Source organism: Nelumbo nucifera, chromosome 4 (genome assembly GCF_055504915.1).
Source record: "Nelumbo nucifera cultivar China Antique chromosome 4, China Antique-T2T, whole genome shotgun sequence".
Lineage (NCBI taxonomy): Eukaryota > Viridiplantae > Streptophyta > Magnoliopsida > Proteales > Nelumbonaceae > Nelumbo > Nelumbo nucifera.
Window position 1 is genome coordinate 39418623 of NC_142652.1, and position 26922 is coordinate 39445544.

The 26922-nt window shown below is 45.3% G+C and overlaps 1 long non-coding RNA gene across 2 annotated transcripts; it reads left to right on the top strand.

Annotated features, from left to right (window-relative positions):
• Window positions 1–405: 405 nt before the first annotated feature.
• On the top strand, window positions 406–26922 carry LOC104607240 (uncharacterized). Of its 2 annotated transcripts, none has more exons than XR_016068498.1 (4): window positions 406–867; window positions 1020–1209; window positions 24980–25984; window positions 26077–26922. It is a non-coding gene; the product is annotated as an uncharacterized LOC104607240 (long non-coding RNA). The 2 variants fall into 2 exon arrangements; XR_016068497.1 differs by having other exon boundaries at window positions 24984–25984.

Consider the following 26922-nt stretch of genomic DNA (forward strand, 5'->3'; position numbering starts at 1 on the left):
CTGTATTTCTAAGTTTTCTAATTTCTTATGAGTTTCTTTCTTCCTTCTGTATACCCAATGACTTAATGGAGGGGTATTTTGGTAAACCAGCACTTTCCTTCAGCCATACAAACAGAGAGGGGATCTTTATTGGAAAAAAGAATACAGAGGGGTATCTATCGCAGACCCCATAGTACGAGGGTCCGTGTGTATAAATGTATAATTTACCCTATAATATGTCACACATTTTATCTATATCTGTATATACTTAAAGCCTTGGATGGTGTAGGGTAACTCTCCAAGTGTTCGATACGTCTACAATTTTAAAGATTTTGTGTTCGACACGTGTTCGATGCATTTAGATAGGACAGATACCGATTACCCGTTGGACAACCCAATGACCCGTTGGACCGATGGACAAAGGCAGATTGGCCTTGGGCAGAGCCCGATGGAGATGCTTGATCACCTCTCTCGAGGAGATGCTTGCCGAGCAAGCCAGTCTCCTCTCTTAATTCTCTTGGCCGTGGAGAACTGGAGATAGAGGCGATCGCAGCCGCAGAAAGGCCATGGTGGTGGCTGTATTGATCAAGCTATGGCGACTGCTATCCGTGGCTTTCTCAATCTCACTTCTTCCCTTTTCCCCCCTTTCCCCCTTTCCTATTTTTTTGGACGGTGAACAATGGAGACTAGTCCGATGGACAAAGACTAAGTACAACAGAAATATGAATAGTCCGATGGATTCTAAAAACGATTTCTTCTGGGGAGCGAGAGGAAGAGAGATAGTGTGAGGGAGCAAGAGAGACAGTGTGGGAGAGAGAGGGAGACATGGCATATGGAAGATTGGCTCTGTTTAGTTCTACTTTGCTCTATTTTTTCTTTCTTTGGCAGGTTGGCTCTCTTTTTATTCTCTTTCTTTCGTTGGTTTTGTTGCTCCGTCAGCCTTTTTACTATTTAGTTTGGTTTTGTTGTTAGGTTTTGCTTGGGATTTAACTACAAGTATTTGCTTAAGTTTTATATTTTTTCGACTTTTTGGATGCAAGGCACGCATGTTTCGGTGGAGGCGCTATTTCTGGTTGCAGTTGTGGTTTTAGGGTTCGAGCTTTATGTTTGCAGAGGCCGTCAAGTGGTGGTGGTTGTTCGTGGTTAAAGCTTTGGTTGGCCGCGGTTTCCCTACGGTGGTGGCTCCGCGTCCGCAATGGAGCATGGGTTCGCATGCCTTCTCTCTGTTGGGTACATTTTTTTCTCTATTCTTTCTTTGTAGGCTTTTGGCATTTTGTATTAGATTCATGGATGTTGGGCTTTGATTTTTCTCTTCATCTTGCATGGTGGAAATGGGGTTCACATGCGACTTGAAGGATGAGAAAGAGGGTACGGAAACAGTTTATCCATGTTTCAAGCAGGTGTTCACTGAATACTCGTCTGGGTTCTCTCTCCCCCTCTCTATTTTCTCTCAGGTTCACGGGTCGGGTTGGGTTCTGTTTTCCCAACCGATTCTACCTGGTCGGGTTACCTGAAGTGGAAACCGAAACTGACCCATTGATAGGCAAAATCAACTTGATCGGTTTGGGTCTGTTTTTGTTTTGCTCCGGGACAAAAAGGACAAAGAAGCCTATAACTAGAAGGAAATTTATTTGAGAAGATGGGAGAATTGGGAGAGCCGAGTTAAAAAATCAAATGATGGTTTGAGTTGAGGACTTGAGGGGGCAGACCAAGTTAGAGAATATAAAAGATGACAAAAGTTTTCAAATAAAATAGAAGTCAAACTCTTTTATAAAAAGTTTCTAAATTCTAATATAGGTAAAAAAGACACCTAATTTTAATTGTAATTGCCTAATGGGTTTTCTATTTGGTGTAAAAGACTAGAAATTAGGATAGATACAATTTAGGTAAAAAATGACACCTAATTCTAATAGAACACAAAGTTATCAATATAATAGAAAATCAAATTGTTTTATAGAAAGAAGGCTGAAATATTTATATTTCAAGAAACTTTCTAAATTCTAATCTAGGTAAAAAATGACATTTAGTTCTAATTGCAATTGCCTAATGGGTTGCTTATTTGGTGTAAAAGATTACAGAAACTGGGATAAATACAATTTAGTTAAGTAGAAACTAGAAGACTAGTTAAGTAGGAACTATCGAACTAGAAGATTAATTGGTTCGGTTCAGTGAGGAAATCGAAACCGATCTAATATATCAGTTTATGAATTTGCCCAACCTGAAACCGATCGGTGTTGATGAAAACCCGATCGACTCGGGTTGGGTTAGTCCGGGTTGGTCGGGTTGGTCGGTTTGGTCGGTTTGGGCCTTCTTATGAATAACCCTAGGTATGCTGGTATCTCGGTTAGATTCGAGGAAGGTGGTTTGCGTTGGAAAATGGGGTCACTGTAACTTTGGAGGAGAAGTTATGAGTTGCGTCTAAAGACATTGTCTTTAGAATGTTATTTGCCCCCACTTAGTTTTATCGAGTTTGCTGTTGGGTTATAGGCAAATACGTTCTCAGGATATAATAGAGCCTTGGGTGAGAATCTGCAACTAGCAAAGTTGAAGAATCTCTGAACAAACTTTCTCTGAGACTATAGTAGATTGGGCTGAGAGAGAGAAAGTGGATTTCGAAATTGTATGTTTTTGAAATTTGATTCATGCTCCTTAAATAGTTTATGAAGAGGTACGAAGAAAATATAGGTGTTGGTTCAAAAAAGGCACCTTGAACAGTCACAATTTCTCAAACATTGTGACTATTTAAAAAGTGGTTAACGGTTAATGACTGTTAACCTTGAATTATGCCTCTTGATTACATTTGATTGAATCGTGACCGTTGATCTCATCAATGGTGATCAACGACTAGTACCACACCAAAACTAAAGCTGCTCTTCGTGAGTCACGTGAAGTACGAGCAAAGTGCACCTCATTGTACCACACACGTGTGTGCGTGTTGCACGGTGTCAAATTCCCATATTTTCCTCTACTATTTGTAAGTACCATAAATCAACTTCTATTAAAATACTAAAAACAAAGTTCAATATGTGAAATTCAAAAGTGGGTTTTATAAGAGAAAAATTAAATTTTCAATAAGTGTGAAGTTACAATTTCTCGTGTAATTGGCCAATTAAATCCATTAGATTTAATCATTTATAAAATTAAAATCTAATAGTCGTCTTATAAGTCGAGAAGATTTGAGCATAAGGCAACCGTCGTTCGATTGGTCAATTACATGAGAAATTGCAACTGCACACTTGATTGAAAAATCCAATGGGTTTTGAACTTGACCCACATTAGAAAAATATAATTTTTGTTTTCAATATTTCAATAAGAGTTGATTTACACTCCTTAGAATTAGTAGACGAGAGTATGGGGAATCGATCACGTGCAATCCGCGCACACGCGTGTGTGCAGCGCAATGAGGCGCTTTAGAGGCGCACTTTGCTCGCACTCGCGTGGTTGACCGTTGATGAGATCAACGGTCCCGATTCGATCGGGTGTGACCAAGAGGCACAATTCAAAGTTAACTGTTGATAACTTTTTAAATAGTCACAATGTTTGAAATTGTGATTGTTTAAGGTGCCTTCTCTAAGTCAGCACTTACATTTTTTTCATATTTTTTTACAAATTATTTAAGGAGTATGAATCAGATTCCAAAACACACAATTTCGAAATTCACTCACTCTCTGTCTCTCTCAGTCTGATCTGTTATAGTCTCATAGAAGGTTTCTTTGGAGACTCTTCAACTTTGCTGGTTGCAGATTCTTGCCCAATGCTTTGTTGTATCATATGAACGAATTTGCCTGTAACCCAATAATAAACTCAGTAAAATTGAGAATGGGGGCAAATAACGTTCTAAAGACGGTGTCTTCAGACGCGCCTCAGAACTTTTCCTCTCCAACAATCACTTTTTTTGTTTTATTATTATTTTTATATAGTTTAATTTCATATTCCTTATCATTAGCCCCTCCAACGTAGGGGCCGCCCTCTAGAAGTGAAACCCTAAATAACACGCAAAGAACTATAAATAACAAAAATCCCAACATTTGAAAACACTATAGAAGAAGAAAGACTACAGCTAGATACGTTAGATTCGTTTTGTTCGAAATAGTTGTTCGTGATCTATTTTGGTTGTAATTTTAGCATAAAATTAATGATCAAGTGATCAAAGCTCCCAGTTCTCACTTCTTAATTTTCCATAGATCTTGTATCCAATTGATGTTGCCAAAAGTATCGCAGAGTTGAACCCTGAAATCATATTAGATAAATAAGTTTTGTCAACTTATTTCCCGATAATTAATTACCATCTATGCTTTTAGGTTTTTTTTAATTGTAAAAACTAATTTGCACATTTGACATGTTGCATGGCCTTATTATTGAGCCATCTCCAACTTTATTGGTATTTTGAACTTTAAAAGCCTTTCTCTTTCTCTTGCATCCATTCTTTAGCAAGTATCAATAAATTGAGTTATTTATCCCAAAGAATGAGGTAGCACAGAATTAGTGTAAATTTTTGAAGTTTAATTTTTAATTGAAAATTATATTAACTTTTCCCTTTATTTTTAATTTCCCAATTATCAATAAAGAATTGTTCAAAATTGTTTCCTTGTTTTCTCATTTGCCCGTGCTCAGTACGGGCCATTTCTGTTGATATATTATCACACTTTGAAGGTGTACGGACACCCCCACCGTTCAACACGTACCCTCCAAAAAGCTTCCTTCCCACTCTAACCGGACCTCATCTTTGTATTTCTTGCATGGAGTCTGGCATCGATAGATATTCTCATTGCCTTCTGCCATGCTGAGAAGAGATAGTTGCCTTCGGCCTCAACGTCACCCCCATGCGGGAGAAAGGTGACCCTGGGGATGCTTCCACAGGACTCCCTTTGCTGGTCTTCTAAACCGTTTAACAGTTTCCCAACTCTTATTGCCTGTGAGAGTGACGGTGTCGGGAGCATAGAAAGAAGTTGAAGTAGCTTCTCTCCATAGAAAATCGATGACTAATGGTGTGCAATTTGGCCGGTCTTAGCTGTCAACGACCTTGCCTTTGAACTGAATCGCAGGGAACCTGAAATAGAGAAGATGAGGAAACTCCGAGGGGAACCCGGTGTAAAGGCTCCGAAACTGAAGTTAGAATCATTTAAAGGCAAGATAAAACCAGATAGCGCAAATTTTGCATACCATGTTCTTGGGGGGTAGAGCCTTTTATAACCACCTCGTGCACTTACTCCTATGCTTCTGTCAGGTCGGGTATGATTACTTCCGTGTTTCTGTTAGTTTGCGTGTCATCACCTCTGTTGGGGTAGAACCGCCACTGCTCTTTTTGTCGGAGCCGTCTCTATAACTGGAGATGGCAGTGGCAGGTGGCCGTTGAAGTGCGGCTGTTAAGCGTCAGATCCCAAGTTGGTCAGGTGCGCCGCCCCTGGATACGGACTCCTTCGGTGTCAGGTACGGTGTGGTTTGTCTAGTTCGGTGTTCTGGAGGCGAAGTGCTGGAGCGGTGTACTAGGCGAAGTCTTGAGTTCGGATAGGGGAGTCTCCCGAACTGCCATGAGGCGAGCTAGTTCAGGTCACTACTTTGTGTGGCTTGGGGCCTAAGGGAGAGTCCGGGCTCATCGTAGGGAGTTCGGATAGGGGAGTGTCCCGAACTGCCATGAGGCAGGCCAGTTTGGGTCACTGCTTTGTGTGGCTCGGGGCCTAAGGGAGAGTTCGGGTTCCTCGTAGGGAGTTCGAGCTCTTAGTAGAGAGTTCGGGCTCCTCGTAGGGAGTTCGGGCTCCTCGAAGGGAGTTCGATCTCCTCGAGGGGAGTTCGGATTGTTGGTTTCTTCCCTTGGTGTTTGTGCCCTGGGTACGTTGTTTTAAGTGTCGAGCTATTTGTTTTTTGCCACGTGGCGTGATTGCGGGGTCGGGCAAAATCTTCCTTCATCAATTGTCCTTCACTCCTTGTACTAAGGGTCTTGCCCTGGCGTGAGGAGTTCGCGAGGTGTCAGGTAGATTTGCCTTGTACTTTGAATCTTGGTTCTGATGGCGCGAGGTGCGTTGTCAGGGTTCCTTGAGTTTCTTCGAGCGTCCAAAAGGCGGGAAACGTGCTGGCCTAAGCGCTGATAGATGTGACGACGTGCACTTTATTTCGAAATTTCAAAAAAGCTCGCCACTTGGGAGGTGCGATAGTAGGCGTCTTTTCAAATTTGAAAAAATGTGTCGTTGTCGCTTTTATTAAGGAGACGTGCGTTGGCGTTCCGTCAGTTTCGAAAAGATGTGCGCCGGTGCTCTATCAGTTTCAAAAAGACGTGCGCCAATCACATCTCGGTCTCAGGGGACGTGCGGTCAGTGCGGCTGTGGGCCGTCGGATTGCCTTTGATCTAAGCTGTCGCTTTTCTCTCGAACTTGCGTTCGAATTTCAGCTCGCATCCAGTTCGCGTCCAGGTTTTTTCAGCTCGCGTTCAAGGTCTTCTGCTCGTCCGAGCTCCTACGGTCTACAACCTTTTTCCGGGTGAGTACTTTCCTAGATCCCATGTCACTCCCCGATGTCTAGCTTGGATAGCTCAGATAGTCCTTCCAGCGGGTCTGATGCAGGTTGTACGAATCGAGTTGCATCCCCTAATAGCCCTAGCGAGTCGGAAGTAGAGTTCGAACTCGTAGGCTGAGGTGCTTTGGGTAGTTTGGCGTCCACTTCTCGTCGGGGTCGGATGTTAGATAAGTTTGGTCATTCGACCATGATGCCCGAGGGGCTCCAATCTCTCATTACCTACTATAACTTGCCCGGGGAGTACTCTTTTTACATACCTTCGGGTAGCTTTCCTTGGGAACACGGTCTTGATGAGATCGTGATATTCCGGGAGCAGCTCGTCGCGAGGCTGCGATTGCCTTTCCATCCCCTCCTTGTTGAAGTCTTGAATCATTTCGGCGTGACGGTCGACCAGCTTCACCCGAACTCCATTCGAAATTTGGTGGGGACAATCTCCTTATTTTGCGAAGAGAGCTTTCCTTTGGACTTGGAGATCTTTTCTTCAATCTTGATGCTTAAGAAGCAAGCGGGTCCCCTCCCCGGGCGTAGGTGGGGCATACTACCTGTCTCATCGCCCGGGCCTTAAGATTTTACATGAACTCCTTAACAAGGTCCTAGCATGGAAGCGAGACTATTTCGGGGTGCGAAGTGTGCTGGGGTGGCTGTTTCAGACCGGGTGGGGGGTGACGGCTCCCGACTCCGGGGTCACACTTGACAAAGAGACGGCGAAGGGCCTCCGACAATGGGTGCGGCTTGGGCTGAAGTGTCAACAGTATCTAACGGAGGCCAAGCTCATTGCGACCGGCCTGAGCTCGGGTAGGTTCTTCACTTGGAGATTCTGTCTTGCTGTCTTGTTTTTTACTGATGGCGAACTTCTTTTCGCAGGTGTGATGGACTCTCGAGGGACCCGTGAGGGGCACTTGTTCCAAGGCATAAAGAGGAGAAAGAGGGTTGCCAAGTGAAGTTACGCCGAGATGCCCTAGGATGCGGAGCCCGAGGTGTTGGACTATCCGTCAGAAGATCTGCCTAGGGAGCCCGAGATGGTTCCTCCAATGCAGGAGCCGGTGGGGGTCCTTTATGCTATGATTACTTGCACAGGGGCTCCTATATACTCCGGTGCTCCTACTTACTCCAGATCTGCTCATATGCGAGGTGGACCCTCAGGCTCGGGGGCCTCGGGGAATTTCAGGAGTGTGCTGTAGCCGATCCATGCTCTTCAGAAGAATAAAGAGGCCATTTTCCCCGAGGAGGTCACGGCGTGGACTGATCTCCCTCTGCATCAAGTGGCCTGTCGTGCCGTTACCCATGCCATTGTAGTAAGTGTTCTCCCTTTTTTAGAGTTTTTTGGCTTTCGTTTTGTTGGTTCTTTTGATCACTCGGTTCTTTTTGGTATGTGAATTCTTCTATTCACGCCTTAGCGGCTCAGGTGGAGAGGAATTCAAGGTAGGTACGAGCTGCCGAAGAGGCTTGTCGCGCTGCCGACGAGGCTGCTCGTTTTTCACAGATTAGGTAGAAGAGGTTGCAGAGAGATGCCGAGGCCATGGGAGTGGTGGTGAAGCACATGGCGGACTTATGGCTGGATCTGCAGCATCAGGTTGAGTACCTTCAGGAGGAGATCAGGGAGAGGATGCAGATCTTTTCAAGGTATCAAAGATGCCAAGAAGAAGGCTGTCTATGAGTACATTGTTTTGCCGGGCTTTGATGATCTGATGGTGGATTCATACAGGTGGGGTTTTAAACTAAGCCGGTGGATGATCCGGAATACGTACCCCAAGCTCGATATTAGTGCCATATCCACTTCGCGCATAACTCAGGACATGGCCAATGCTGTTGACGGTGAGCCAGACTCCGAGGGCGAGGTGGGGCCTTCGGGTATTGTTGAAGTGCTTTCTGATAATGAAAAAATAGATTCGGGCTTGTAAAATTTATTTTTTTTGTACTAAATTACTTTTGAAATGGAATGACTCTTTTGGTTTAAGTGTTGGTTGTTTTTTTTCCCGAACTGAGCATATTTGCCGAATTAATCATACTCTTGATCTGTTTCCTGTCCGGGCTGTCGCACTCGCGCGGCCTGTTTTGGTGGTGATTTTATCTACTTTGCTTGGCGGTCTATAAGTAGTATCGCCTTAGGTTGATGATGTTCCATGCTCGGGGTACTTGTTTACCTTTTAAAGTTTTGAGCTCGTATGTTCCCCCGAGTGCTTTCTTTACTCTATAGGGTCTTTCCCAATTTGGTCAGAATTTTCCCACGCCGGGTTTGGGTACAATGATCTTACGGAGAATCAGGTCGCCGACGCAGAAGTTCCTCTTCTTTACTCTGGCGTTATAGTATTGAGCTACCTTTTGCTGGTAGGTCACGGTTAGGATGTGCGCGAGGTCTCTTACCTCATTCAGTAGGTCGAAGTTGGTGCGTAACTCGTCTCCGTTTGTCTGCTCGTCGTGTGCTTCTAGTCGCAGTGTAGGTACTTCGATTTCCGTCGAGATTACCGATTCGGTGTCGTAGGTGAGGTTAAAAGGGGTCTCTCCTGTAGCGGTTTTTTCCGTGGTTCGGTGAGCCCGCAGTCGCATGTTGGCAGTCGCATTTTTTTCCGTACTTGAGGTCGACAGTCGGCTGATGGTGGATATTGGCATGTTTCTTACACTTGTCGCATTTTCTGACGAGCTCGACGGCTTCTGCCTTCATTGTTGGCCAGTAGTATCATTGTCGAAGTGCATTTTGAGCGAGGGCTTTTCTCCCCAGGTGTCTGCCGCACAGTCCTTAATGAGTATCGCGGAGTACGAGCTCGGCTTCGGCAGGTCGCAAGCAACGCAGGTAGGGGAGCGTGTAGATCGTCGGTACAACCGTTCGTCTATTATTGACGTATTTGGATTTCTGGCGCTGCACCCTTTTGGCTGCATTGCGGTCCGCAGAGAGGGTTCCGTCTAGCAGGAAGCTCGCGAGTGGGTCGATCAAGATCGGCTCTGCTTCAAGGACGGGAGTGACCTCTTCTGCCCCATCGAGAATGCTAGGCCGAGGTAAGTCCTCTATGTACACTGTTCTCATGGCGTTGTGATTCGTGCTGGCTAATCAGGACAATGCGTCGGCCTCGGTGTTCTCTGACTTCAGGATTTGTCTGATGAAGTGTGATTGGAAGTTGATTAGAGCCTCCTTTATTTTTGCCAAGTATGCAAGCATAGTGAACTCGCGTGCTTCGTATTCGCCCGTAACCTGGTTGACCACGAGTTAGGAATCACTGTAGATAACTACGTGCTTTGCTTCGACCTTGTGCGCTAGGTTCAGCCCGGCTATCAGTGCCTCGTACTCCGTCTCGTTGTTGGATGCCGCGAACTCAAAGCGTAGTGCGTATTCTAGTTTTGTTCCGCTCGGGCCGCGTAGCACTATTCCATCTACGTGAATGATCCAGGGCTCCTCATCCTAGTTCGCGTTTGGCCTAATGAGGAGAGATGCTACACTGGCTGCTACTTCCCGGGGTTCGGACTCTATTGGCTTTGGAGCTCCGAGCTCGCCCGAACTGGGGATCTCAGGCTCGACTAGCTCAGGGGCTTCGAGTCTAAACATGCACTCGGCGTTAAAATCTGCCAAGGCTTGGCCCTTAATAGTAGTTCTTGGCTTGTACTGGAGGTAATACTCGCTGAGTTCGATGGCCTATTTCGTCAGTCGACCGGAAACCTCGGGTTTGAGTAAAACTTGCCTCAGAGGTTTGTCAGTTAGGACGATGACGGTGTGAGCCTGGAAGTACGAGCGGAGTTTTCGAGCTGCTATCACCAGTGCGTATGCTAGCTTTTCTATCTGCGGGTACCTTGTCTTTACTCCTTGCAAAATTTTACTAACATAATAGATGGGTCGCTGAATCCGGTCTGTTTCTTTTATTAGTACCGAACTGACTACCTCGTCGCTTGCCAAGAGGTACAGTTCTGAGACCGCGCCCTCCTCGGGCCGAGCTAAGGTTGGCACATTAGTGAGGTAACTTTTTATCTCGTCAAACGCGAGCTGGCAGTCTTGGGTCCATTCGAACCCTTTGCCTTTGATTGCTTTGAAGAAGGGTAGGCAGCGGTCTGCTGATTTGGACATGAAGCGGCTTAGAGCGGCTATGCGGCCGTTTAGCCTCTGAACTTCTTTTACTTTCCGATGTGGTCTCATATCTATGATGGCTTTTATCTTATCCGGGTTGGTCTCAATACCGCGCCGGTTGATAATGTACCCTAGGAACTTACCCGATGTGACATCGAAGACACATTTGTTAGGGTTCAACTTTATGTTAAATTGACGCAAGATTTGGAAGACATAATCTAAGTCTTGTATTAATTCCTGTGAAAACTGTCTTGACGACCATGTCGTCTACATAACATTCTATCTTCGTGCCAATCAAGGGCCGAAACAGCCTATTTACAAGTCTTTGGAAGGTTGCCCCGACATTTTTTAATCCGGAGGGCATGACCTTGTAGCACTACAGGCCGAACTCGGTTATGAAGCTGGTTTTTTCCCCATCGGACTGGTCTATCCTGATTTGGTTGTAGCCTGAGTAGGCGTTTAGGAAGCTTAGCAACTCATGTCCCGAGGTCACGTCCACTAGGCGGCCAACCCTGGGGAGGGGGAAGCAATCTTTCGGGCAAGCTCGGTTCAGGTCGGTGTAGTCGACGCACATGCGCCAATTGCCGTTTGCCTTTTTCACCAGCATTGGGTTGGCTACCCAACTTGGGTAATGGACTTCCCTTATGAAGTCTGTTGCGAGGAGCTTCTCGACCTCGTCAACCGCCCTCCAACGCTCTGGGGCTAAGTTGCGTTTCTTCTATCTAACAGGATTGACTACAGGGTTAGTATTAAGTTTGTGAGTTATCAGGTTGGGGCTAATACCGGGCATGTCGGCTGCGGACTAGGCAAAAATATCTAAATTTTGAAATAAAAAACTCACCAGTTCGGTTCGTAGTGGTTTATTGACGGAAGCACCGATCTGTAGTGTGCGAGCTGGGTCTGTAGGCGAAGTCGGGACCGCGACCGTTTCCTCTGTGGGCAAAGTTCGTTCCTCGCTTTGCTCCGCAGGCCGCTCCAGTTCAAGGTCGTCGGCCACCTTGGTTTCTCCATTCAGGGCGGCAACATAACACTTGCGGGACTGGAGCTGGTCGCCCCGTGCTACCCCCACACCGAAGTTTGTAGGGAACTTCATGGCCAAATATTAGGTGGAGACCACTGCCCGCAGATTATGCGTGATTGACCGCCCTATTATGGCATTGTATGGGGAGGGGGTCGCAACCACCAGGAAATCATGGTTGAGTTTGACCGCACAAGGCCATGTGCCGACTTCCACAGGTACTGTTATTATTCCGAGGGGCCCGACTTCTTCTCCGTTGAAACCCACCAGAGGAGTGTTCGCGAGCTTCAGCTCGCTCCTCTGTAACTGTAGCTGGTCAAATGCTGATTTGAATAGGATGTCCGCTGAGCTGCCCGAGTCTACGAGTACGCGTCTGACCTCGAAGTCGTTGATCCTTAGTTTAATGACAAGCGCGTCATCGTGGGGGTAGTGGTCCCCTCGCGCGTCGTCTTCTCTGAAGATTGGTTCTTCAATCTTTGGTCTTTTTGTGGGGTTCCGTTCCTCGAGGGTCGCTTCGCGAAATGACGTCCGGGCTGCTGCCGAGGTACACCCTACTTCCACCGAACCTCCCACAATTACATGGATGGTTCCCCGAACTGGCCTCTCTTCCGGAGGCTGTTGTTGCAATGGTTCGGCTGGTCTGCTGCTAGATTTGGGGGCATCATTTCTGTGCTCCCCTTGCCGACCTGCCTTATTGTTATTATTGTTATGCTATACAAAATTTCTTAAGTATCTGCGACGGATGAGTCCCTCTATCTCGTCCCGGAGATTATTACACTGTTTGGTACTATGACCGTGGTCTCTATGGAAACTACAATACAAATTCTTATTTCTCTCGTTCGGATTTCCCTTTAGGCAAGGTGGCCACTTTACGTATGGGGCGTCCTTGATCGTCATTAAGATCTCGGTCCGCCTCGCGTTTAACGGTGTAATCCGTCCGAACTGCTAGGGGAGCTCGGAACGACTTGTTCGTCTTCGGCTCTCGGGCCGGGTTTTTTCTGTCGACTGGGTTGGAGGGTTCGCCTTCCCTCTTTCTTTTCTCATTCCTGCTTTTGGTTCGTTGGTTGATTTCTTCCTCTGTTCTCATGAACTTATCCACGAACTTGAGGAATTCGGCCACGGTTGCGGGCTGGTTAACTACCATGTGCCATTTAAATTCTTTGTGCGTTATTCCTCTTTTGGCCGCCGCGAGCTGCACCGCGGGGTCTAACCGTGGTATCTGTAAGCATGCTTCATTGAACCGCTTGATGTAGCCCCGGATGGATTCTCCTTCCCTCTGGACTACTCCGAAGATGCTTTCCTTTATTCTGGGGTATCACTTGCTGGTGACAAAGTGTGCGGTGAAGACCTGCACAAACTGGGCCCATCATTTTATCGACCCAGGGGCCAAGTTCCTGTACCAAGTGCGGGCTACCCCCCTAAAGGTAGTGGTGAAGGTCACGCACATGCACGATTCACTGGACCTAACGAGGTGCATTTGGGACTGAAAAGCGTCAACGTGGTCGTTGGGGTCGAAGGACCCATCATACTTGTCCAAAGTTGGGAGCTTGAAATCTCCGGGCAAGGGGACCGCCAAGAGTTCGGATGCGAGGGGGGAAGGAACTGAGAGAATCGGGGCTGCTTCTACCTCGTCCGATCTTGTCTCTTCCTTGCCTCTGAGCTCTGATAGGACACGAGTGGCAGTTCGGCGACTTCGACGACGCCTTCGTTGTTGAGTGGGCCTAGTACTGGCGCTGCTGGCCTCTGTGTTGTCGAGCTCGATGAGCCCGGAATCCTGGTAGTCTGCTGCCAGGGCCCCGAATCGGTTTTCCGTGAGCGGGAACTTGGGCTTGGAGCATCGAGGTGCCGACCTTGCGGGCGAGGTCCCTGACCCGCTTGCGAGCTGCGAGGCGGGGATGATTTTTCTCCTTCTTCGGCTTGGGGACGAGGCCTGGTTGTTAGGGGGGTTCTGGGGCCGGGAGGCCTTTCCCTGGTGGGGGCGTCCATCCTGTGGGGAGGCCTTAACCGGCCTCGGAGCAGGGTGCCGATGTGGAAGTTGTGGTTGGTTTAGCGGCAGTTGGGGGAACTGCTGTTGATAGTGATACTGGGAGATGTTGTGCAGTACTTGGTGCTGATGGAGCTGGTGTTGCTGGAACTGTTGCATTTGGGCTTGCATTGCCCACATGCACTGCATCAGGTCGTCCAATCGGTTTTGGCTGGTTGCTAGGGGGACGACAGTTGGTTGAGTAAAGGTTGTCTCAATGGGGGGAAGAAAGGGGATGCTCATGGCAGAAAGGTTTACGGGCGCCACTACTTGTGGCGCATTCAAGCTGGGGATCCCATCCACCGAAAGGGGGATGGTGAACTGTCCAACGCACACCACGGGGACTTGAAGTTGTTCCCCGGTGGTGTTTGTCTCCGTGCCACGTCCGGCGTTGCTGGAAGAAGCCACGAGTGTTGGGTTTTTTTAAGAAAAGAGGTTATGAGAGTTTGGAGGGAGGCTTTTTGAAGCGATCCAACAGACGGCGCCTATTGATGGTGCGCAATCCGGCCGGTCTTAGCTGTCAACGACCTTGCCTCTGAACCGAATCGTAGGGAACCTGAAACGGAGAAGATGAGGAAGCTCTAGGGGGAACCCGGTGTAAAGGCTCCGAAGCTCAAGTTAGAATCCTTCAAAGGCAAGATAAAACCAGATAGCGCAAAGTTTGCATACCATGTTCTTGGGGGGGGGGGGGGGTAGAGAGTCTTTTATAACCACCTCGCGCATTCACTCCTAGGCTTCTGTCAGGTCGGGTATGATTACTTCTGTGCTTCTGTCAGTTCGGGTGTCATCACCTCTGCTGGGGCAGAACCGCCACTGCTCTTTTTGTTGGATTCGTCTCTGTAATTTGGGATGGCGGTGGCAGGTGGCCGTTGAAGTGCGGCTGTCAAGCGTCAGATCCTAAGTCAGTCAGGTGCGCCGCTCCTGGATTCGGATTCCTTCGATGTCAAGTACGGTGTGGTTTGTTTAGTTCGGCGTTCTGGAGGCAAATTGCTGGAGCGGTGTGCGAAGCGAAGTCTTGAGTTCGGATAGAGGAGTGTCCCGAACTGCCATGAGGCAGGCCAGTTTAGGTCACTACTTTGTGTGGCTCGGGGCCTAAGGGAGAGTCTGGGCTCCTCGTAGGGAGTTCGGATAGGGGAGTGTCCCGAACTGCCATGACGCGGGTCAGTTCGGGTCACTGCTTTGTGTGGCTCGGGGCCTAAGGGAGAGTTCAGGTTCCTCGTAGGGAGTCCGTGCTCTTAGTAGGGAGGTCGGGCTTCTCGTTGGGAGTTCGGACTGCTGGTTTCTTCCCTTTGGTGTTTGCGCCCTGGGTACGCTGCTTTAAGTGCCGAGCTATTTGTTTTTTGCCACGTGGCGTGATTGCGAGGTCGAGCCAAATCTTCTTTCATCAGTGACGAAACATGAAAAGTCGCAGCGATGGCGGTTATTCCCATTTTCTCTTCTTTTTAGTGCGTAGGGCTAGCATGCATGGCAGAGAAAGCGGAGAAGACGCCGACGATGTCGGATGTGGCGAAGATGATCGTGTATATCACGGTGGAGCAATCCCCTTCCCCCTCGAATCCAGTGCGTTTTTGACACGCCAATCAGTATTCAACCGGTTGAAACTTTTTAAATAAAAAACATATAGATTATCAGTAAAAAACAAATAGATTATTTGTATTCAACTGGCGAGGTTGTCTTCCGTTTTGGCGACGGAGGGTGAGAGGGAGTAGCGTGACTCATTCAGGTCCAAGGGGGATTGCTTGATGATCCTGTTTTGAGAACTTCTCAGTTTTCTTCCATAAAGTGAACTTCTTTACCTAAGTGAGTTTTTATTATTGTGAACTTTATTACCTGCATCATCTTTTCTATACAGGTAAGGGCTTGGTTGTGTTCTCCTTCAACATTTTTATCAATATTTGAACTTCATTAAATCCTGCATCATCGACTCTGTTCTCCATGAACGTGGGGATTAGTTGTAAGTGATTGAAAGGACGATACACACTCCTTATGGTTGTTTTGAAGGTTTTAGAGAGAGTGAGGGGAGACGCACTCCACTACTCAATTCCTCTTACCGGCTGTGATCAGCGACCCATGTATATATATCGTTCTTCGTTTATTTTTTATTTAAGTCAATTAATATTTTTTTTTCTTCCTTTGTGTATCGATTGCACTAAAAATATCACCAAATGGGGGAAAACCAGCCTATTTTAGCCACCCAACGAGCTCTGCTATGCCACTGTTGTCGCTCTGTTGAGCGAATGACTTAATTCTTTTTCCGGGTCAAGATGGTGACCCTAAACGGGTCATGTATGGCCCATTTAAAGCTTATGACGATTGATGAGGGTCAACCTGGACCCAATAACTTCCATTTGTTTGTTGGGCCCAATAACTTAATCACGAGGCTCAGCCCAATAACTCAAATTTGATTGCTGGGCCTAAAATTTAATGATTTTAATTTAATGACGAGTGTTAGCCCAAAAACCCACAACCTGGTCAACCAACTACCGAGTTAACGTAAATTAATTAAAGTAGAGATTTTCTCAACTTAGATATTGTACTAATTTATAATAAATTTAATAAAGTTAGAGTAATAAGTAAATCACATAAGTTAATTAATTAATTATCTTATATTGTCAATTATTTAAATTAGATTTGAGCAAACTAATAAAGTTAGCATAAATTACTTAAACTAGATCGGTTAGTTATCTAATTACCTTATAATTATGTTTAAATTTTATTAACAAAACAACAATTATTAATATTAGAATTTTTTTTTAAATCCATTTAAAAAAATAATATTACTTAATAACTTTATGAACTTTAATTTATAATTAAATAATATAAATTATTAATAGTTAATTTATAATTACTTGTAACTATCAAATTTAATTATTAAATTTGTTAAATCCATTTACAGTTCTTAATTTAGAATTAAATATCAATAATTTAAAACCCATTTAAATGTGATCAAATTTAATTTTTTAAAGTTCTAAAATTATTTTTTAAATTTTATTAATACAACAATTGTTTCTTTTATTATTAAATGTATAGTCATTTAAAATTAAAAAAAATACAAAATAATAAAAAATGTTAATTGGGATGACTTGCTCTGAGATGGGGAGTGAAGTTCCCACCCCAACCTGACCTTGGAATATCAAAATTTGACAACAGTTCTATATAATGACAACATGCCATTATAAATATTGGATAAATATCAATTTTTCATGTCATATTGGTTGTTTTTATGTTAGTTAAGTGCTAAATCATTTTATATTAATGATTTTTTTCTTTCTTGTAAGTAAATCTTTTATTCTAAAGCAAGCTTTTAATTAAAAAAATTGAGGATTTGAACCCCTTGATGGAAAACCCTTCTCCATCCATTGAAGATTGTTGGTAATTAAGTAATAAATTTTCTAAACAAAACTTTGATATAAATCAACACAATATACCTAATGTAAATTATATAAGCCACCCATGTAGCTTGACCAACCACCCCTATAATTTGACCTATTTAAGTAACTTAAGTAGATCATTTATATGCTTATTTAGTTAATTAATAATAAGTTGCTAATATATATTTATTTTGGATTTTTCTCAGCTGTTGTTGGTTTAAATTAACTAGGATTTTTTCAATTATTTCTTCTTTCCTTCCATCATAATATTTGATAGTAGAGTTTCCATTTATTGCACGATATTCAAAACCCCCCAAAAAAATAATGCGTTAGTTTGATTTACATAGGCTTAACTCAATCAAGAATGTCATAGGGTTCATTTTAATTATCTGCCTAGACTTTTCAATTTGTTTCCTTTATGACTCGACTTTTCAATTTGTTCAAAGTATTTCTTGGACCGACCTGGCACAACGACATGCGGGTTGTGTCAGGCCCGACACTGTCATGCAGGCTGTGCTGGGCCTATCTATCTATCTATCTATTTTTATCTACCTATTATATATATATAAAATAAACAATTGTTTTGTATACATCAAAATTCATATGAAATAACCAAGGCCCCTAGGGTCCTTTTTATAGAAAATGGTGGATATAACTGGAACTAGAGAGAAAGAGGGGGGCGGCAACTGGGTTTTAGCAAAAATATGGGTGCCCTAGGGTTTAGAATGAAGGGTTAGGATGGTTCTAGGGTGATCCTAAGGCTGAGGAGAAGGCACCCAATATTATGTAAGGCTGAGATTTAATGGCTAAAGGCTAAATGGTGAAGATTAGAAGTTAGGTGGCTCCTAGGGTTAGAATGCTAAAAAGAGAGTGCCCTAAAATAGATGGTGGAGATTAGAAGGGATGGAAAGTGAGGATTTAGTAGTTAGGGGCGGCTAAGGTTTGTTAAGAGTGAAAAAAAATGGGTTAAAAGGCGCCCTAGGCTTTGGCCTAGCGTAGCCCAAGGCGCAACCCATGGGCCCACACGGGCTCGAGCCATGGGCCATGTTGGGCTAATCTCCAAAAATATCCAAAGGAAGGGAGACATGACCTGTGGGCTAGCACGACACGACCCGTTTTACATCTCTAGTCAAAATGGATATCGCATATTTGTTAGGTTATTTATTGGGTTCATCTTCAAAGAGCTCTTGTTCTATGTAATTATGTAATTTGGTCTAAAAGCCTTCTATAGTTGGTGTTGTATGCTACATAGTGGCCTAACGTTATGTTTTTTAATAACACTTTCCACTTTGTGGTCCACCTAATCCTATATTAACCTTTTAGGAAATGTTGATCCAATTGATATTGCCAAAAAGTATCACTGGGTTGAACCCTGAAACCATATTAGACCACCAAGTTTTGTTATCCTGAATTAGCCGATAATTAATAGCCATCTAGGCTTTTTGTTTTTTTAATTGTAAAAAAAATGTTGCATGGTATTATTATTGAGCCTTCTCCAACTTTATTGGTATTTTAAACTTTATAGGGCTCTTTCTTGTATCCATTCTTTTACAAGTACGAATAATTTGAGTTATTTATCCCCAAAAACGAGGTAGTATAGAATTAGTGTAAATTGCTGAACTTCGATTTTTAATTGAAAATTATATTATCTTTTAACTTCATTTTTAATGTCCCAATTATTCAAAATTGTTTCATTGCCTTACCATTTGCCCGTACTCAGCACGGGCCCTTTCTCCTCTTATATAAACTAAAAGCAAAATCGAACCCCCGAGGACGCGAAATGGAATCTTTCGCCTCCCCATAGCTCGCTAAATGGAATCTTCGCGTGCGAGCTTATTTAAACTCGCATGTTTCTAACTAAACAAAGCCCGCTGGACAACACTGGTGGCCAAAGCCCTCTAGGCTTCCTGAATTCATTATTTCACTTCTGAATTTACTAAATAATTGACAGCACTTATAATTTTTTCTGATTTAACTACCGTCTGCTCCCATTCAACGGGATCGCATCTGCCACGCACAGACTTGCTCCCAAAAACGTCCTACAAAATCTATACGCGACGGGTGTCATGACACGCGCATTAAGCGCACGTGCGGATTCTATTTCACGCCGTTTCCAGCACCTCCGTTAATTTCTCTCTTGCCCAAAAGAGTTTCTTCTCCCATTTTACTTCGAACTGAAACTCCTGCGCCCAGAAGGATTTTGCACATCCGTTTCCAGCATCCCCGGTCGAGATCCACCGGCCGAGGCCGACGGTGATACCGGCCGCCAGCACCTCCGGTCGATTAGCACAGACCTAATCGATTTGCTTGGCGTCCGAGTTGATTGTATTATCTCTACATCACTATCTCTTGCCCCTTCGGTTCATGCTTTGCCTACTCACTGGACGAGACCTCTTACAGGCTTCATTAAAATTCATTTTAATAGCACCATTTGTTGGGGGATTCTTCTCACTCACCTTAGCTTGTCTGAAGCTATCCAGTTTGCAATTTCTCTTGGTCTCTCCAATGCTACGTTTGAAGATGATGTAGAATTTATCGTAAAACTCTTGGTGGGGGGGATTCTCCTCACTCTCCTTGGAGCATTAATCTTAAGCTCATTTCTAGTTGCAGGTGTATTTTGTCGCATCACCCCGATTCCTTCTCAGTTACTTTTGTTCCAATTAAGATCTTACAATCAACTTTGATCGTTGAATGAATTAGTGTGGGCATTTCCCAAAAAGAAATCACCGCCTGGGCTTAAAAAATACTTATATGTAGTATTTTTTTTATTTTACTTCTTAAACAGCATTAGTTGCATAACAAGGTTAAGTCGTCGAAGTTTTAGTGGGAAGTAGTTAGGAACTCGAACACTTATTAATCGAAACCGGTTTTCTTTTATTTTACTTCTTAAACAACACATATCTACTTACCTCCTGCCGGTATAGCCGTCGGCGTCGGCCGGCGGAACTCGACGGGAGGTGCTGGAAATCATTTTGGGCGCTAAGGTTTCGGTTGGAAGTAGAATGGGAGAAAAAATCCTTTTGGGCGAGAGAGGAATTAACGGAGGTGCTGAAAACGACGTCAAAGTTGCGCCTAATGCTCGTGTATCATAACACGCGTCGTGCAAAAGTTTTGTGGGACGTTTTTGGGGGCAAGTCTGTGGGGGGCAGATGCGAACCCCCATTCAACTCCCTCCGTAATAAACTTTAGCTCTCCTTCTCCTGATGGATCAACCAATCAATGCCTGGATCTCCTGCGCCGAATTTTCTCCACTGATGTTAATTGATCCCTGCTTCTTCAAACTCTTGCATCATCTGTTTCATCTTGGGGACCGGAGGAGATTTCAATTGCCGTTTCTGCCTCATCGACGGTATCAACTCCCTCCGCAAGAAACTTCAGCTCTCCTCCTGATGGATTAAGGCCTAGATTTTCTGCGCTGAATCTTCTCCGCTGGTATTAATTGATCTTTTCTTCTTCAAACCCACGCATCATCTGTTTCATCTTCCAACCGGAGATGCCGTTGAGATACGGCCTTGGATGGGGAGACTAATCTTCCAGCTTTACCTTCGACCGACAAGAACCTCCACTGTCCGACCCTGGCCAACTTTCACCGCTCTCGCCCCTTTACTTCCCCCTTCTCCTCTTCATCTTCTTCTTCACCCGCCAATTTATTTCGGGATCTGCATGCCGTGTTCAAGCGTCACAGGCCTCTTGGGAAATCTCTCTACAGACTTCTTACTTCTAATATTGACAAGTTAGTATCTATCTATTTTGGCTTCTCAAACCATCTTCTCTAACTCTCGCTATAGTTGCTCGGATTCTCTCAAAATATCCAGACAAGTTCAAACGGGATCTGGTTTTCTAGGAGCATGATATCCCTCACCACTAGAGCCTCTTTGTGGTTGCTCAGCCTGGAAGAAGTATCATAACCACCGCCGGCCACGTCTAGGTCTGGCGTCCAATTGCCCAGGGCCTGTTGCATGAAGTTCAAGATGAAGCAGATGTCCACGAACATCATCATCGGGATCTGATTTTCTAGGAGCATGATATCCCTCAAAGAAAAATTGATGCTCCTAATTTGCTGTAATTTTCATGTGGTTCTATCTTCGGTGCTTTGCTTGTGAGGATTGAAATAAAAATTCCGGTGGCAATGACTTCTTTACGTGATAGCAGACTAGACCAGTCATGGCCTCAAGGAGCAACTGGTGACAAGAGCACGGTTGCCATTTCAAGCGACCAGATTTGTATCTCTATTTTCTTTTGGATTAGTGCGCTCAGTTTGCCGTTTTCTTTTTATCATTGTTGCGGATTCCTTTTTACTTATGTTCTTCTGGGTTAGTGCATTTGGCACGAATCGAGATAACTTGGCACTGCCTTATTCATGTCAATAAGGCAGTGCAGACCGCACTGCAAGACCTATGATCAAAAAAGGAGAAGTCAGAGGCACGAGGAGTTATCCCCGGGTTGGCACTCCAACGTTCAAGTCAGTAGGAGGTGGTAGATGGTTGGGCCGAGCTATAAAGGTGCTAGTCCAAGTTAAGTAGCAGTATGGGTGTCAAAAGTTGGGGTCCCTTACCTTGAGCATGTAATACCTTCTTATAGCCACGGACCCGTGTCCTGGTCGGATTGGGCTCCCGGGGTTGTTGGGATGAAGTAAGTTGTTGAGGTATTCGGGATAGACTCTTAATCCCCGATAGAGTTGTCAGCCTTACTCCTTTTTATTCATAGTTACACTTATCCGCGCCACGGGTAGCTGACGTGGCTGAGGGGATAAGATGGGGGCCATAGTAATAGCGTAGCCCGGCCTAGGCTGCGGAATGAGTGCATGCTGTAGAGAGAGCCGAGCCATGCCGATGTGGCTGGGCTAACCGAGCAATGACTGGGTGGCCACGTGTCTCTCTGGACCAGCCCGGCCATGACCCGCACACCATTCTCCCAATTTTGAAATCGAGGCATGAGGTGTTCTACCGAGGTGTAGCACGGTAGGACGCCTTGTTCCTCGGCTAAGGAACTCCAAGTCGAAGTCTAGTTGAGCGTCTAGTCCACTTGATGTTCCTCGGTGTTTGGTAGAATGTGAGGTCCGCGCAATGTGGTTGTGGCCGGGGAGTCCTTTAATTGTCGGTTATAGAGCTCTAAGAATTCTAACTTCATAATCTGAACACCACTCCCCCAGTTCTGTAGTCGAGGAGGGGGAGTGCTCGGTCGAAGTGTTGCGTGGTCGTGTAGCTCGACAGGGCGTCGAGATGAGCTTCGAGGTCCGTCTTCCTGGTGGAGCTGAGAAGGGATCTTCATTCCTCGGCTGTGCTGCGCGATCGCTTAGCTCGGTCGGGTGTTGAGGAAGGGCTTTCTGATTCCTAGTGGAGGCCGAGCTTCGGTGTTGAGGCCACTGTGATGCTCGGCTAAGTGTCAACGAAGGGCTTTCTGATTCCTAGTGGAGGCCGAGCTTCGGTGTTGAGGCCACTATGATGCTCGGCCATGGTGTGCCGAGCTCTGAAGTCGGGGGCTTAACTTGGTTTGGGCTAAGGAAGGGCTTTCTGATGCCGGTGGGAGGTCGAGCTTCGGTGTTGAGGCCATTTTGATGCTCAGCCATGGTGTGTCGAGCTCCAGAGTTGAGGGCTTAGCTTGGTCGGGTGTCGAGGAAGGGCTTTCTGATGCCGGTGGAGGCCGAGCTTCGGTGTTGAGGCCATTGTGATGCTCAGCCATGGTGTGTCGAGCTCTGGAGTCGGGGGCTTAGCATGGTCGGGTGTCAAGGAAGGGCTTTTTGATGCCAATGGAGGCCGAGCTTCGGTGTTGAGGCCATTGTGATGCTCAACCATGGTGTGTCGAGCTCCGAAGTCGGGGGCTTATCTCGGCTAGGTGTCGAGGAAGGGCTTTCTGATGTCGACGTTGAGGCCACTGTGATGCTCGGCCATGGTGTGCTGAGCTCTAAAGTCAGGGGCTTAGCTCGACCGGGTGTCGAGGAAGGGGCGACTAAGGCAGGAGGCCACCGAGGAGGCGGTAGATCAGTACAAAGCCTCGGTGGAGCTCCGACAAGAAATGGACCAGTATGCCTCGACTTGCTTTGAAGTTAGATTCAACGTCTTCCGCAGGAGGGTTTTGCGCCACTACCCAAAGTTGAGCAAGATTGTGCAAACTTGGGAGGCGTATGACTTAGACGCTCCACTTGCTTCGGACAATCTCGTTGATGGGGAGGTCGATGGGGATGAGGATGGTGAGGAGGGTGACAAGGCCGTTGATTTCCCTGCCGAGGATTGAATGGCTCACAGGATTCTTTGTTTTTTCTTGTTCTTGTAATTGCTTGGTATGTCGAGCTTTAACTTACTGTGTTGATTGCTTAATGGATCTTTTTTGTTTTGAACTTGTGTGCATACATTCATCATTTTTTTTTGTTCCTCGACCTTACCTTGGCCAAGGTCTGGGGTTGATTGAGATCTTTAGTCTCCGGCTAGTGGGGCCGGAGTATATTTCAAGCTTTCATCTTTGGGATGCTTAGTTTCTGGTCTTGGGAGCTTTTGGGGCCCTTTGAGGGTTGGTCGTTGCTCGGCTAGCTCTGATCGACTATTAGTCAATGAGTGAGTGGAGTTTAATGACCGTCCTCAGGGCAGGGGCGTTTTTTTCCACCTTAGGCTCAAGCCGTAGACAACCGAGTCAAGTTGGTTGGCAATACGCTGTCGAGCTATGCGTCATGGGCTCAGGCCGTTCAAAGATCAGTTGAGTCGGTGAGGTGTGCTGAGTTACGGTGTAGCACGACGGTGTAGCGTGGCTATGTAGTGCGGCTGTGTAGCATAGATTACGCGATGTGTGTGCAGTGGTACATGTGTACGATTGTCGGGCTCGCGCGGAGCGGGCCGTGGAGGCGGACCTCCTTGGTGTGTCTTGCTTCTCATGCTCAGACCGCACTCCCCTTCTTTCCGGTCGACGTGTTTTGGGGTCCTCGGGATAATGCGTCGGGGCGTGAGGGGGGATGGCCCAATTGGGCGGTGCTGCGGATCCTAGTGTCTGCATCATCTTGAAGATCTTATCGACTTTCTTTTGCATTGCTCAGAACTATACAGGATCAACCGCGACTGGAGGTTGTGCAATTTCTTGATGCGGAGGGCTGCGATGCCAAGATTCCCGAGATGAGGATCAGCGTGTTGATCGTTTGGACTAGTTCTTGGGCATCTTGATTGATTTTTTGATTGTGCGGTGAGGAATGAAAGATTTTCGGGAAAGGATTTTTGTGCATTTCTCACAGATGGCACCAATCTGATGCTGCTCAATCCGAGGTGGTGCACGAACTGAGGAGAGCAACCAGATAGTCCTTGCCAACAGGGCGATGCTGAGCTACAAGGACAAGGCCACGTTGCAAGACCTATGATCAAGAAAGGAGAAGTTAGAGGTCCAAGGAGTTATCCTCGAGTTGTCACTCTGACGCTCAAGTCAGTATGAGGTGGTAGATGGTCGGGTCGAGCTATAAGGGTGCTAGTCCAAGCTATGTAGCAGTACGGGTGTCAGAAGTTTGGGTCCCTTACCTCGAAAATGAAATACCTTCTTATAGCCATGGATCCATGTCCTGGTCGGATTGGGCTCCCGGGGTTGTTGAGATGAGGTAAGTCGCCGAGGTATTTGGGATAAAGTCCTAATCCCGATGGAGTTGTCTTCCTTACTATTCTTTATTCATAGTTACACTTATCTGTGCCACGAGTAGTTGACGTGACTGAGAGGATAAGATAAGGGGACATAGTAATAATATAACCTGGCCTAGGTCGCAAAATGAATGCGTGCTGCGAAACTAGTCGAGCTATATCAATGTAGCTGGAATGATCGAGCGATGACTAGACGGCCACGTATCTCTCTGGACCAGTTCAACCATGACTGGAACATGCCCTTGATCTCAACCATTGGCACTGGCCAGAGTTACTGCTCGCGGCAAAAGTGGTGGTTTATATTTTTTTGCATTGGCCGGATTCCTTTTTTCTTATGTTCTTCTGGGTTTTGATTGCATGCTGAATTCGTTATGTTATATTGTTATTGCGACATTTTTTTTGTTGTATTTTCTCTACTAGACAGGTATGTTGGTATTTGGAGTAGATTCGTGGAAGGTGGTTTGTGGTTTTTCTCCTCGTCCTACAGTTGATGGAAACTGATAATGGACACGGTTTTCTATCAAGAAGGTAGGCCCAGAGACTTGGGAGGGCGAGTATGGGTAGGTTGCCAATCATCACAAAAGAGCAGGAAAAAATAAAAAGAACAAGAAAAATGGATTCATTGTCCACTAACTATTTTCGAATTTTCATTTATTATATACTATTTATTTATTTCTCTTATATATCTTCTTCTCTCCAATGGATTATCTTAGTTTGAATAACTATTTTTTTCATTTATCTCTTTTTTCGATTTTCACTTATCATCCGAATGAGGTGACCAGTTATATGCTTTTAATATGGGTCTATGTGAAATTATGAATAAAATACAATCATTTGTAAGATTTTTGGTAAGATTATAAGATGGGGCTTTGTTCATATGTCAGTTTACATCGGAAATGGGGCCTTGTTATTTTATAATAAATTTTTTTTTCGGTTTTAACATTCTTTTGAGATGCATTAAATTAACGGGATTAGACAATTTTTGAGCCTTAATATTAATAAAAATAATATTTTTAATAAAATTTTTAAAATAAATTAACTTTTTATAAATAATATTAAATAAGGGAAAAATACTATTCATCACATTCATCCACCGCCTCCGGCAACTCCGCCCACCTCTGTCTCCGCTCACCTCTGGCAACGTTGCCGAAGGCGGAAGCGGAGATGAGGGTGGGCGAAGGCGTTGGACATTATAAATGAAAGGCGTGGGTGGTGTAATCACTCCGGGTTCATTTGATATTTGTTGCACTTTTTGAACCAAATATATGCGGCGGAGATATCATCTCCGATTTCATTGCCGTGAAGTGTAATCGTAATTTGACGTCACAAGACCTCTGGTCGGAATTGACACCACCTCCGATCTTCTGGGCTTCGACTTCACTAACAAAGATTCGTCTTCTTCTTCGACCCATCAATCGAGCAAAGGTGAGAAACTAAATCATATTCCAAACAGTTAGACAACTTTGATTGGTTTTGAGAGTTTTTAATAGCAAAACGCGTTTGCTCTCGGAATGCAGGAACCAGTGATAAGACTAAGAAAAGGAGCACAGTTGGAGTAGATCAAAGCAAGGGTAAAAAGAAAACGGCCAGAAAAAATATTTACAGGGGCATCAGACAGAGGGCATGGGGGAAGTGGGCTGCTGAGATACGTGACCCGCGGAAAGGGGTTCGAGTCTGGCTTGGAACTTACAACACCGCCGAAGAGGCTGCCATGGCTTACGTCGTGGCTGCAAAGAGAATCCGAGGCGACAAAGCCAAGTTGAATTTCGTTGAACAAACACCATTAGTTCCAACACCACCGCCACCCATTTCGTTGAACAAACACCATTGATCCAGAACCAGCGGAGTCAGTGGGGAGTGTAGAATCGGAAGCATTTGATCTTTGGTTATTAGACGACGTTCCCTTCACACCTCATTGTCACATGGTTTACTGAAGAAAAGAGAGTTTCTGTCGCCATGCGTCAATCGTGGGATGCCACTCGTCTTAAATTTTGCTACAGTTTCCGATAGATAGAGGTAGGCGGAGACGGCAAAGGCAGACGAAGGACTACCAGAGGTTATCGGAGGCGGCGGCAGGTAGCGGCAATGATGAGAAAGAAGATAAGCAGTGTTTTGCATAATCCCTAAATTAATTCACATCGAAAATGGTACATGGATCAATTGCCGAAGGAAGTGGGTGACATTTTGCCTCTTCTTTTTTTTTTTAAATGTATCGCATGTCTTTTTTTTTTTTAATTATTGTAGATTGGAATTCAGAATTCAGAATTCAGCAAGTGGGTGCTGTGTGTATTTTTCCATTTTTTTTTTTTCAGTTCTTGACATCTCTGTTTCTTTCTCTCTTGCAAGTCATCTTAATTTCTGTC